Source organism: Rhinolophus hipposideros (genome assembly GCF_964194185.1).
Source record: "Rhinolophus hipposideros genome assembly, chromosome: 6".
NCBI classification, from domain to species: Eukaryota; Metazoa; Chordata; class Mammalia; order Chiroptera; family Rhinolophidae; genus Rhinolophus; species Rhinolophus hipposideros.
Window position 1 is genome coordinate 78,673,420 of NC_138052.1, and position 12,605 is coordinate 78,686,024.

The following is a 12,605-nucleotide window of genomic DNA, read 5'->3' on the forward strand; positions in this document are numbered from 1 at the left end:
ACATGACCCAAACTAAGTTAATTGAACTACATTTTCCAGAAATTTGAATTTTGATTAGAATGATTTAGCAACAATACCTTAACAACATTCTTATATTTACTACACTACTAGTAAATATTAGTTCCTGCTTTTTTTTTTTTGAGCCTCAATCTTCAGCATTTCCTCTGATTCTCTAAATTACTCAATATCTAAAAAGAAAATTCATTTTCTGCTTAAATTTACATGGAATCAGTTTCTGTTGCTTGCAACAACAACAACAAAATTTTAAAGGATAATCTTTTTCATATATGGGAAAATTGATGCCCAAGTTGATAAAATATAGAGCTAGTATTTACACAGGTCCATCTGATCTTATGAAGCCAGTGCTCTAGATGAAATGGCTTTGTAATTGAAAAGCAAATTTTATGCTATTCAAGGCAGTATATTTTTGAACAGTTTTTAGATATCTGAGAGGCTGAAAGCATTGGTCCTGGTCATTCATAGTGTGAAGGATCTTACTTGTGGGTCATCAAAACAAATGAACGAGATTATCAAAATAAGAAAAAGGGTTTCATATGAATAGATAAAGATGGGATCATGGCCTAGTTTCTTCCCATAGTTGAGAGAGGGCTGTAATTAAACAGGCTGAATGATAATGGATCAAACCCATCTAGGGAAGAGTATTCACCTGTGATTTGCTTCAACAAAGGAACCTAAAAAAATATTTAAAAATAAGATTCTGATAGTAGAAAATAATAACAGTTTAAAAGTGTGTTTTGGTGAACAATTTGGCAGTTCTTCAAAAAGTTAAAGAGAGAATTACTGTATGTTCTGGCAATTCTATCCTAGGAATATACCCCCCAAAATTAAAAAACAGACTCAAACAGATACTTGTACATGCATGTATATAGAAGCGCTATCCACAATAGCTAAAAGGTGGAAACAACCCAAATGTCCATCAATGGATGAACAGATAAATAAGAAGTGGTATATATGTAAAATGAAATATTATTCAGGCATAAAAGGCATATTATTCAGGCGGTACTGATAAATGCTTCAATATGGATACACCTTAAAAACCTTGTTGTAAGTTGTAAGTAAAAGAAATCAGACAAGAAAGGGCATATATCATATGATTCCATGTATATGAAATGTCTAGATTTGTGGTTTATAAAGACTGGGTGAAGGCAAGACTAGGAGTGATCGTTTAATGGATAGTGAAGTCTATTTTGGGGTGATGAAATGTTTTAAAACTAGATAGAGGTGGTGGTTGCACAACAATGTGAATGTACTAAATGCCATGGAACTGCACACTTTAAAATGATTAATTTTATTTTATGTGCGTTTTACCTCAATCAAAAAAAAAGTGCCTATTATGGCGAGGCACAGTTCTAAGCACTTTATATATAATTCACATTATTTTCCAAATCTACCTTATAAAGTAGGTTATTGCTACCGTTCCCATTTTTACAGACACAGAAACCAAGGCATAAGAAAGTTACACTACTTGCTCACAAAGCTGGTAATATAATGGATTTATAATTCAAACTCAAGAATTCAAGCTCTGGCTCGAAGGCTGTATTTTTTTTTTACATCACACTCTTATACTCTTCAAAAATTGGAAATATTGTGAGTGTAGTGTAGACCAATAGAAAATTATGTGATAATAACAATGTTCTGTATCTACCTTGTCCAATACTAAGCACTTAAAATGTGGCTAAGACAACTGAATAACTGACTTTTTAATTATGTTATATTTTAAATTATTTAAATTTAAGTACTCTTCTGTGGCTATAGGCTACCATATTGAATAATGCATTCTAGATTTTAGTGGTTTTCTAAATTGTTCTTTAGGGAAAAAACAAAACAAAACAAACCCCTAAAAAGCAATAACCTGTTTTGAAATGTGTACTCTTCTTTCTGGGAAAAAAGAAGTACCGGTAGAAAAAGAACTGAAGTGTTTCAACTTACATCACCTCCCTGTACTCCGAGAACTTTCCAAGTGTGAGTGATGGATTATCAATGCTAACCATTGAGGTAGTATGAACCTCCACTTTTTTTTAGTACCAACATTTTGAAGGTAAGGAAAACCTTGACACTCGCAGCAGGAGCAAAGTTAACCCAAATAGAAAAATCTTATTCAGTATGACGCCAAATATAATTCATAACAAAGAAAGTCAGTGGTAATACACAACAATAGCATTCCACCATCACTTTGATGAGCAGCAACACAGAATGAACTTGGAATAAGATATTAGATAAGAACTATATCTTGGAATAAGATACATTAGATATTTGCTATAAAAAATACTGTCATTAATGTAGTTGCAGATCTCATACTGTGCTTCATCCAACACGTAACTTTTGTAAGGTTCTCTTCCACTCTGTCTCTTTACCAAAGTTAAATTTCTTTTTGTTTCAGTGCCCAAGTTGTCCTGTTTTGCTTTTGCTTTTTCTTCTTCTTATAATTGTTTGTAATTCCTCTCTCTTCAACACACGAACAACCAGGAGTGACAAGGTGAAATAAACTTTTTTTTTTTCAGCCCAAAGTACCTCAGGCATATACAAGCACATAGTTTATAACCATGACTAAAAGTAGTCTCAAAAAATAAAATGGAAGATAGTAACATTACTCTAAGTAATAGCCACTTGAGTTAATTTATCACAAATTAACCTTGTGTTTTGCATATGCAAAAAAGCAAATAAATTATTTTCACTTAAAAAAAGAAAAAGAAAACATTTCAGTCAATATGCCAGACATACGCTAAACATTGAAATGCAACAGTTATCAAAACAGATAAAATGTTCTCTCATGAACCTGGGAAAAATAATAGTTATAACAATTTATAGTTAACATTTATATGGAATTTAATATGTTCAGGCATAGGTTTGGAGACAACTATAAGAGTAGTATGTTTGTGGATGAAGATCAACCATTCCATTTCAGGCATAATAAGTCTGAGGCAACTAAAATATATATATATAAGTTTAGAAATTCAATGCACAGTGTTACTGGGAAAGGAAGGACAGCTATGACAAGAGCAGAATAATGTCTTTAGCGTGGTAGAAAATGGAAACCGAGAAGGGAAAAAAGGAGCAGGCTAGATCAAGTAGGGTCTCATGGATCATAATATAAACTTTAGATTTTACTGTGATTTAGATGAAAAACCAATGCTGGTTTCAGCAGTGATCTGACTTAGGATCACTCCATCTACTGTGTTAAAAAAATACACTGGGAGAGTGGATAGGAGGCTAGGACAGTCTGTGGTTTGGTTCTGGAATATTGAATTTGTGATACCTATCAAAAATGCAAATAAATGTTGAGTGGAATTTGAATAGTGAGACAAAATATAGGTCTGAGTTCCAGGGGAAAGGTGTATAATAGAGGTAAAATTTGTGAGTCATCAACATATCAAAGACATTTAAAGCTTTGACATAATGCCATCACTCAGTGAATAAATGTAGGAGTAAAGGAAGGAGGTCCAAGTACCGAACCCTGGCGCATTAAAACATTGAAAGGTTGGAGATGTAAAGGAGCATTGATAAGGAAAGACCAGAAAAATATGAAGAAAGCAAGCAACTGTGGTGTTGCAAAAGCCAAGTGAAGAAAATGTTTCAAGTAAAAGATAATGAATAACTGTTTCAAATGCTTCTGATAAGCCAAGAAAGATGATGAACTGCCTGTTAGATTTAGCAATATGGAAGACATTCATGACAAGGAGCTTTTAGTTAGAGTTGTTTGAATAAAACCTGATTGGAATGGTTTCAAAAAGAAAGAGAATGAAACTGGAGATAGCAAGTTTATATGAATTAATCCAGGATAATGACTTGAGCATGTATATACTGATGACATGAATCTCAGGTGACAAAGTCGAGTTTGCAAGAAGTAGAACTTTTTTTTATATTTCTTATAATTGAATTCAAAATTTTGTTGAATGGATATACAGTGCCCATTGCAGCATTATTTGGGAAACCTGAACTATCAGTTAAAGATTGGTTAAATAGCACATGGTATTCAGAGTACTGTGCAGCTGTACCATGGAATACTGCAGAGCTGTTGGAAAGAAAAGGGTAAATCCTGTATATTTTGACAGTGAAAGATCTCCAAGATATTTTTTGGTGAACAAAGCTCATGGCCGTATAGCATTTATAATAAAATTCTATTTGTGTGTATCTACATGAGGTTCATTTAATTAAGTGAACTTGAGATGTTGCAATCATGAAAACTTATTTTGGCCAACACTATAACACTATTGAGATATGAGAATACTCTTGGTTTCAGTGTGATCTGAATTAAAATATTCAGTGTGATCCAAGTCAGAACTTTCATCTTACATCAAATTAAAAACATCTCCTCTGTTTTAGTGCTAGATGCTCAGGGGGGCAGGATCTGCTTTTTCTATTTTTTCCTTACCTCTGTCCCACAGCGAGCTACTGCTTTTCTTCCTCCAGGGTGGGCAAAGATGAAAAGAAGTTAACAAAAGTCCCCCTGGCCGATTCAGTTGCAATTTGTTAACAGTGTTCCACATGTTGGTCGATGTCAAAGTGCAAGCTCTTCTTCTCATGAAATGTGTTTGAGGCTTCTCAGAAGACTCGCCTGTTGTGGGTCTTAAATTTTATTACTGTTCTCTGACACGAGCAAGCACTCACTAGTTGGCTGCTGGAATCCCAACGTTAGCCATTCTCTGACAGGACAGTCCATACAGCTGTCCTCGTCCGGGTGGCCTGTCCCTGCTAGGAAATCATCTTAGAAAATGTCGAGACCTGACCCAAGCCAAGGTGTTCATACACAATATTTAAGTACTTTTTGATAAACAGTGGGAGCCTCTTGAAGAAATGTGAGACTTAGCAACTCCGCTATACCTTTTCTGCCACATTTTACTGACAAGTCTTGGACAAATTCTGATACAAAAAAAAAATATTTATTATGCAAATATCCAGAAGCAACACAAAGCAGTTCTTACACCATTCTCTGAAAGTTCGATAATTGCCCAGCTCTCTGAACTTTCAAGTGTGCCAGGGCAGGCTTGAAAGGTTTATCCTTGGCACACAAGACAGCATTCACGAAGAAGGTTTCTCTTAACCTAATAGTAGACATAAGACAACCGAAACTTTCTCAGTTAATAACTGGTCTCCGGGCAATTTAGGAATAAGCCTTTCAAGCTATCCCTAGAATTAATGGAAAAGGTTTCATTGATTATGATACACTCATTAAGGAAATTCCAAAAATATTTTAGCCTATCGATATAGTTTGGTTATCTCCCATTTCCCTTACAAGCATCCATTTAAATATTCATTATGCTATTTTAAATGATTTTAACTGAACTCATAAAACTTTTCTTTATGCTAATTATCAAGGTGTCTTTCTGCAAAAAGCAGGAGGACTTGTACTGGCCATGTCTGGAGTGTGGATTGCTGCCGTGAAGTGCCTCCTGCACCAGTGCGACATGAAATACATCCTGAAAGGGGACAAAACATTTCCCTGGAGGCCCAGAGGAAACAGCTATTACTCATTACCAACAGCCTTTTCAGCTGGTGGACAAGGGATGTGGCACAGAGTGGGCCAGGATTGACTCATCTCTTCAACATGGTCATCATCAAGGTGAGCAAGCCCTGTTTTGTTTTGTGTTGTTTTACCAACTGGCACAAGCTTTCAAAAAACTCAGTGAGAAGGGCTTGCACCAGTGGGGCACATCACCTCCTGGAATAGGTCCCCTGCAGCACTAGGTCCCCGTGGACCCACCAGTTCTGCACAGCCTTCCTCACTGGCATTATTGGGGGTGGGGGAAGGACAAACTTAAAGCTTAAACTAACAAATGCAAACATAATGTCACAACAAACGTCATAACAGGGGAGTGCTTTAAGGTGGTTCCAACCCAGCTCTGTTCCATGTTGTTGTGGAAAAACTGGCTTTGCCATGATCTAAATGCTGGACGTCTCTCACAGCAACCTTCTAGTTCTCTTCATGCTATCCAAACAGCTACAATTAGCCTATTTCCTTTAGACTTACCAGGTGAGAATCATGTGAGGTCCCCTTTTGGAGGTCCCCAAACTCCAGGGAAAACAGATTACACTCTATCAAGAATTCTGTAAACTCTTTCTGCTCTGGTCCCACAGCCTGAAACTTAGCAGGCAGGAGGCTGAAAGGACACATGTCTCCGTTAGCAGGAAACTCCAGTCTGGAGTGGTTTTCCTGAAGCCCTCCCTGGGCTTGTGGTGAAGTTGGGGGTTGGGGAAGGTTGGGGATAAAGGGTGAGGTGGTGGCTGGGGGAAAGCAGTTCCTTCCTTTCCCCAGGGGATGGAAGGGGCAATGGCATAACCTTTCCTTAAAAGGGTAGAGGGTTCTTTTGCTCTTCTGTACCCCAAATCCTCTAGACAAACATTATGGAGCATTTCTTTATTGCATGTCCTGCAGGTCGTACAGAACCTTTCTTAAGAATGTGAAATTACTTCTCCTGTCGCTTTTGTACTTCAGATAATATTCACATTCAAATAGAAACTCTTAATTAAAGTCCAGTGAATATATTTTATGCTCATTTAAAAACTATTTGTTGAGTGCCTTCTTTGTGGCACTCGCTGCTTTTAGCATAGATTGTGTCAAGAAGGAGAGTCTTCACTCTCCATGGTTACCTGTGGGGGTTGGGTGACTGGCTTTTATTTTTTTCTCCCACACAATTTTATACTATGTGAGTTTTTTCCTAACAAAAACCTTATATAGTTTTTTTTATGTGTAAATTATTTTCAGGATGGTAGAAAAATGTATATCTCTCTCCAAATATATACTTTTAACATCTTTACCTAATCTAACAATTCAGTTACTGTATTTTGCAAAATGCGGGATGCTGCTCTTCATTCCCCCTAAGATTATGAGATTCTAGGACTATTGCTCATAAACTCTAAAGAAAGAAAAATCTCTACTGTGCCAGTGACTTCTTTTATTTAGTAAATGTAATTGCTCTTCTATAAGGCATTGATTAAACTTTAGAAAGTAAAAGGTCAGATGTAGATTTATGCAAGATAAGCCCACGTTACTTGCCAAATAACATTGCTACTTACCTTATCCTTTGTGTCCCTAAACGATCTCTTTAGGATTTATAACAATTAGAAATGTATATCCTAGATACAAGTAGCCTCTCTTGAAAGGCTTCCTTATCTGGAGGACATAATTGTTCATTGCACCCCCCAAAATCAATTAATGAGAGATGGGTGCTTTACTTAAAATTTGAGAGTTGTGAAAAGTGGGAGAGATAATTCACATCAAAGACCATGTAGCAAAAACATAACAAAATACCTGTGCATCAGTTATCTGTTGCAGTGTAACAGATACTCCAAAACCTTATTAGCTTAAAAATTAACTTTTTTTCTCATAGTTTCTTTCTGTGAGCCAAGAATCTGAACATCGCTTAGTTGGGTGCCTCTATTTCAGGGTGTCTCATAAGGTTGCTGCCAAGATGTTGGCTCGGATGTTGTCTCGGGTTGCAGTTATGCAAGTCAACTCAATGCTGAACTGGAGAAGGAACCACTTCCAAGCTCCCTCATATGGCTGTGGGCCGGTTCTCACTGAATACGTATTACCCTGATGTATCAGTTTGGTGCCACGTAGGTAGGTCTCTCCTTAGAGTCATTCACAACAAGGGAGATTGCTTCCCTAAGATCAAGGGATGACAGAGAGAGAGAGAGAGAGAGAGAGAGAGAGAGAGAGAGAGAGAGAGAGAGAGAGAGAGGTCTCAAAATGAAAGCTAGTCTTTGCATAACCTCATCTTGAAAATGACATCCCATTGCTTTACTATAGTCTGTCTGTTAGAAGTCAGCCTCTGAAATGAGCCCACCCTCAAGAGGAGGGGATTACACCAGGGTGTGAATACTAGGAGGCAGAGATATTTGGGATCATCTTACAGCCTGCCTCCAACAACCTTTTTGATATTTTTATTCTCTACCCCTACCATATCCACATCCTCAAAGTTGTTATTCTTAACCAGCCAGAACATGTCTCTCCTCCCTTTTTTCTTCCTACTTTTCAATGCAACTTTTACCCTCAGTTACGACACTCCATTTAACAATAGAAAAATACATCAGTTTAGCAGAATGTGGACACTGTTGTTTCTTAAATATGTCCCTTGAGAGGCCTCAGTAGAATAAATAGAAACATGTAATCTTACTATAATGTTATACTTAGGATTAATTATTTCATATGACTATATTGCAGTTAAGACTTTAATCCTATAAAATACTTGTGATCTACTCATTGATTACATCTTTTAGTAAAGAAAACCTGTTTTTAAATGAATTCTCTGTTATCATTGGTCATATTTACAGTGAAACTTCCCTGTAATGAGCTGTGATTCTCAAGAGAGTTTTCTCATTTCAAGTTAAATGTTATTCAAGCAAAAATATATGCTTATTTGTTTCCAAAGTCTCTTCTTATCCCTCTTCATGTGTCTCATTACTAGTTCAATTACAGTGAAGAGGAACGCAGAGCTTTTGAAATTTGGGCCAAGAACAATGTTGGTTATTAAACTCAGTCTTATCTTGGAGCAAGCTGCTTCCTCAGAAAACATTTTGTTATAGTTTTCTTGTCTGCAGAGTCAGTGACAAGTAATGCTATATAGCCTTGAGTGCTCAGTGAACCACTGATACAGGTCTTTGAGGAGTTTTCACAGCTTAGTGTTTTCTTTCCCTTTGCTGTTAATATTGTGATTTTTTTTTTGTACTAGGTTAAATTTAAGCTATTTCCTGGGCTTGCACAAAACTTTCAGAGAGAATAAACTTTTATGTTATAATTCTCAGACAGGCTTTTACCTACTTTCAACTTCTCTCAAAGTTTGGAAACTGATTTCTTCTGATTTTGGAAAGTGAGAAACCATCAGCAATCACTCAGCTAACTATCTGCAATAATATGCTTGGCTATTCTAGGATTCTCTTGCCCAGGAAAATGGAATTGCAAATAACTTTATTGGCTGTTTCAATATTTTTTTGAAAATCCATTCATCTGAGTGGTAGAAGACTTAGCTAACCCTCATGAAGGGACGTAAGACAATAACTAGCTCAATCAGGATCATCAGTTGACTTTTTACTTCTCAAGAGACTTAATTTGGAACCCTGGGTTCACTGTCCAAAATCCTATATTATTATATCATGAATTTTGCCTAATCACAAACAGATCTTCACAGTGAAAGACCCACTTTAAATAATATCTCCTAAGCCACATATAAATATTTTGTCTTTGTTCCTTCCTACTTCCAGATAGTTTTAAGAGTCTGCCAATGAAATGATCTCCCTTAGTTTGGCAAGAGATAATTTTACCTACAATGTATTTACTTTATCTTACTTTATCAATGGTTTGTTTTAGTGTTCTCCCATCCAAGTACTAATCAGGCCCGACCTTGCTTAGCTTCCGAGATCGGGCGCGTTCAGGGTGGTATGGCCGTAGACATGTTTTAGTGTTCTTTGAGGGAATGGATAGCTGACAGAGCAACAATGTTATACGTAAAAGGGAAGAATTTATGTGTTAATCACTGTTTATTCATCTCAGATGAATCCCAATTTCCTCAGTGAGGGATATAACACTGCATTCAAGTTATATCACCTAAAAGTGATGAAGAAAATATGTCTAGGTAAAGTAAGACAAATTTATTAAATGATACTTATGTAAAGTATGTATAGTTCAGCAGTGATATTGTCATATTACCTGTGACGAAATATCCTGGAAGTCAGGAAAACAGAGTTGAGGAATACGTGGCAAGTTATTCTGTGTACTTTGTCTCCTTTTATGAGAGTTATGTGGGAAGAAAGTAATAGAACAGATTTAAGACAGAGCTTCTACGCACATGCAAATTGCATGGTCTACAACTTCAGTGTTTGCTTTGTAGATAATTCTGCATTGAGTGTGAACCTGAATGGTCATGATTTCAAGGAGGCTTACCAAAATGTATGCTATTATAAAGTTGAAAGAATGAAAATAACACTTCAGTTATAGTGATGTTATAAAAGTCAGGGTGGATATAATACACTGTCCTTTCATGCACTCCTATTGAACATAAAGTTCCCTTCCAGATATAGATGCACATTTTCATTGTAGCAGCATCTCTAACAACTCTGATAATCAGTTATCCGTCTTGTTCAATTAGAAAAGAAAGATATCACCCTTGTCTCTCTGCTGAAGTTGTCCTTGAACATCAATCTCTAGCTCTTCAGAAGTGGTGTTTCTGTCATTGGATTCCTGCCACCTCAGTAACCAACATCCCGTCAACTCAGCATTGCAGCATGTTTTCAAATCCAGTGAACTGCATTGTCTCCAAAATAGAAGAACATTTGAAGTTATTTTTATCAGGTAGAACTTCTTGGCCTTTGTTGATGAGATAACAGAATAATGGCAGATTGAATCTCAGGTAACATGAAATGAGGCTTCAGGAAGGGAGATAAGCAGCAACTGAGTGGTCCCCCTCATAACATTACATGAAGAAGTAAAATTAATACATCTTCTTTCTTGCTCTCTTTCTTTTCTTTATTTGTTTGTTGTAATAAAGGGAATGTATGTGGGCAAGGTTATCCACTATTAATTGGTTCTATAGTATTCAAATTCTGACTGTGTCATCCATTTGCCATTTTGCGAGATTAAGGAAATTAAAGCACAAAATTTAATAAGTGGACTCCAATAGTCTACCAACTATCTCTACACCAACAGCATGCATCAATATAAGTTTTTTCTTATAGAATTGGGGTAGGCTTCGTGTCTTTGATGTTTACCATTTTTATTTGGGATAACACAGGTTTTTCACTTGTTGATGCTAACTCATTTCCTGAAAGTATTTGCCAAGTCCATTTCCAATTCACACAAGCATACCAAGATGCAACATTCAAATTAAAATAAACATACCTTTATCTTTTATAAGATTTAGAGGTACCACATGAAATTAATGCATATGCATTTATAAAACTTTAGTTTTCTAATCTGAAAAAAAGACTTACCTTTTCTGATTTTAAGCTCATTTTTAATTTACTTTGCAAGTAGTATTCACAGACATTTTCAAAATTCCACGTTAATGCAAAAATCATCTCCAATTTCAACATTCTTTTTCTAGTACACAAAAAATTTCCCATTCATCTTTTTATAAATATACTCTTCTATGTAAAAACCAACAAAATAATGGTTGTTTTATTGTTAAAGTCATATCAATGATAAGTTTTCTAGAGCTGCACAAATAATCACCCAAAAACTCAGTGGTTAAAAATAACAATTCATTTGCCTATGTTTCTTCATGTTGGGCTGGGCTAAGATTGGAAGCTCTCAGGTAGGACTCTCTTGGGTCATCTATGCAGTTAATTGGGACATGGACAACTGAGAGTTGATGCATCCTGGATGGTCTTATTTATATATCTAGGACATCATTAGGGGCGGCTTGAAACAGCCAGAATGACTCTTCACAGAAGCATATCAGCATCCTAGATGGAAAAGGAAAAACTGCAAGACTTGAGATATATATATATATATATATACTTTTTTTTTTTTTTTTTTTAAGAAATCATGTAACTTTGTCTCATTGGATTGGCCAATTCAAGTCAGGCCAGATTCAAAAAGTAGGTAAATACATTCCATGTCTCAATAGAGGAGATTTCAAGAAATTGTGATCATTTTCATTCTATCACAGTTAGGATCAGCAATGTTATATGTAATATAATATTAGAAATTCAGTTGACTATTATTTTAAAAATCTCTATAAAAAACTATATTTTCTCCAAAAGGAAGAATATAACTTAAACATTATAACGTAATACTGCAAGTTAAATCCCAAACCCAAATAATAATTATTCATATTTTAATTGGCTTTAAGAATGCCTGATCAGTTCTTAAATATATGCGTCAGAATAAATATTCAGGATTTTCTATTAATATTGAACTTGAAAACAGCAGGGTTTTTTTCAATACAGTGATGAAAGACTATTAACATGGGTAAACTTATTTTAGAATTTAAAAATGTGACAGTCAAACTGAAATCTGAAAATATGACACATTACTGTCTCCTTAAATAAAAAAAAAAAAAAACAACAAAACAAAACAAAATGAAAGAATAATATTATCTTTTTGGTAAACTTGAAAGATTCACCTTGGATTTCTCGTTTTTTAAATGACATTTATCCTGGGTAGTAACATATTAAACAAGTTATAGTAAGTATACACTAAATACCAAGCTAAATTTACAATTATTAAAAATACTTGTGTTTTAAATGTCTGTATGAGATTATTGAAAAGCTTTTTTTAAATGGAGAATAATGGTGGCTATCTGAAAATGAATCTCTCCACACATGACAGAAACAAAAAAGGATCAACAAGGAATGCAAATAAAACCACAACTGATCCTTCATTATTACTAGGTAAGACTAAGAGAAGATTAAGGACTTGCAATTACTTCTTAGTAGAGAACAAACTCCACATTCCAACACAGCTATCACTGAAATCTCCAGAGGCTACTACAAGACTATGGGTTCAAAGAACAGGAAAGATGAGATTTGGGTACTCCATGCGAAAGAGAGGGAGGAATCAGAGGACATAGGTGATGCCCAGACAAAATCAGTTCCAGAGAACATCAGACTCTAAGAACTAAATTGCTAAACTCAGGAGGAAGGCT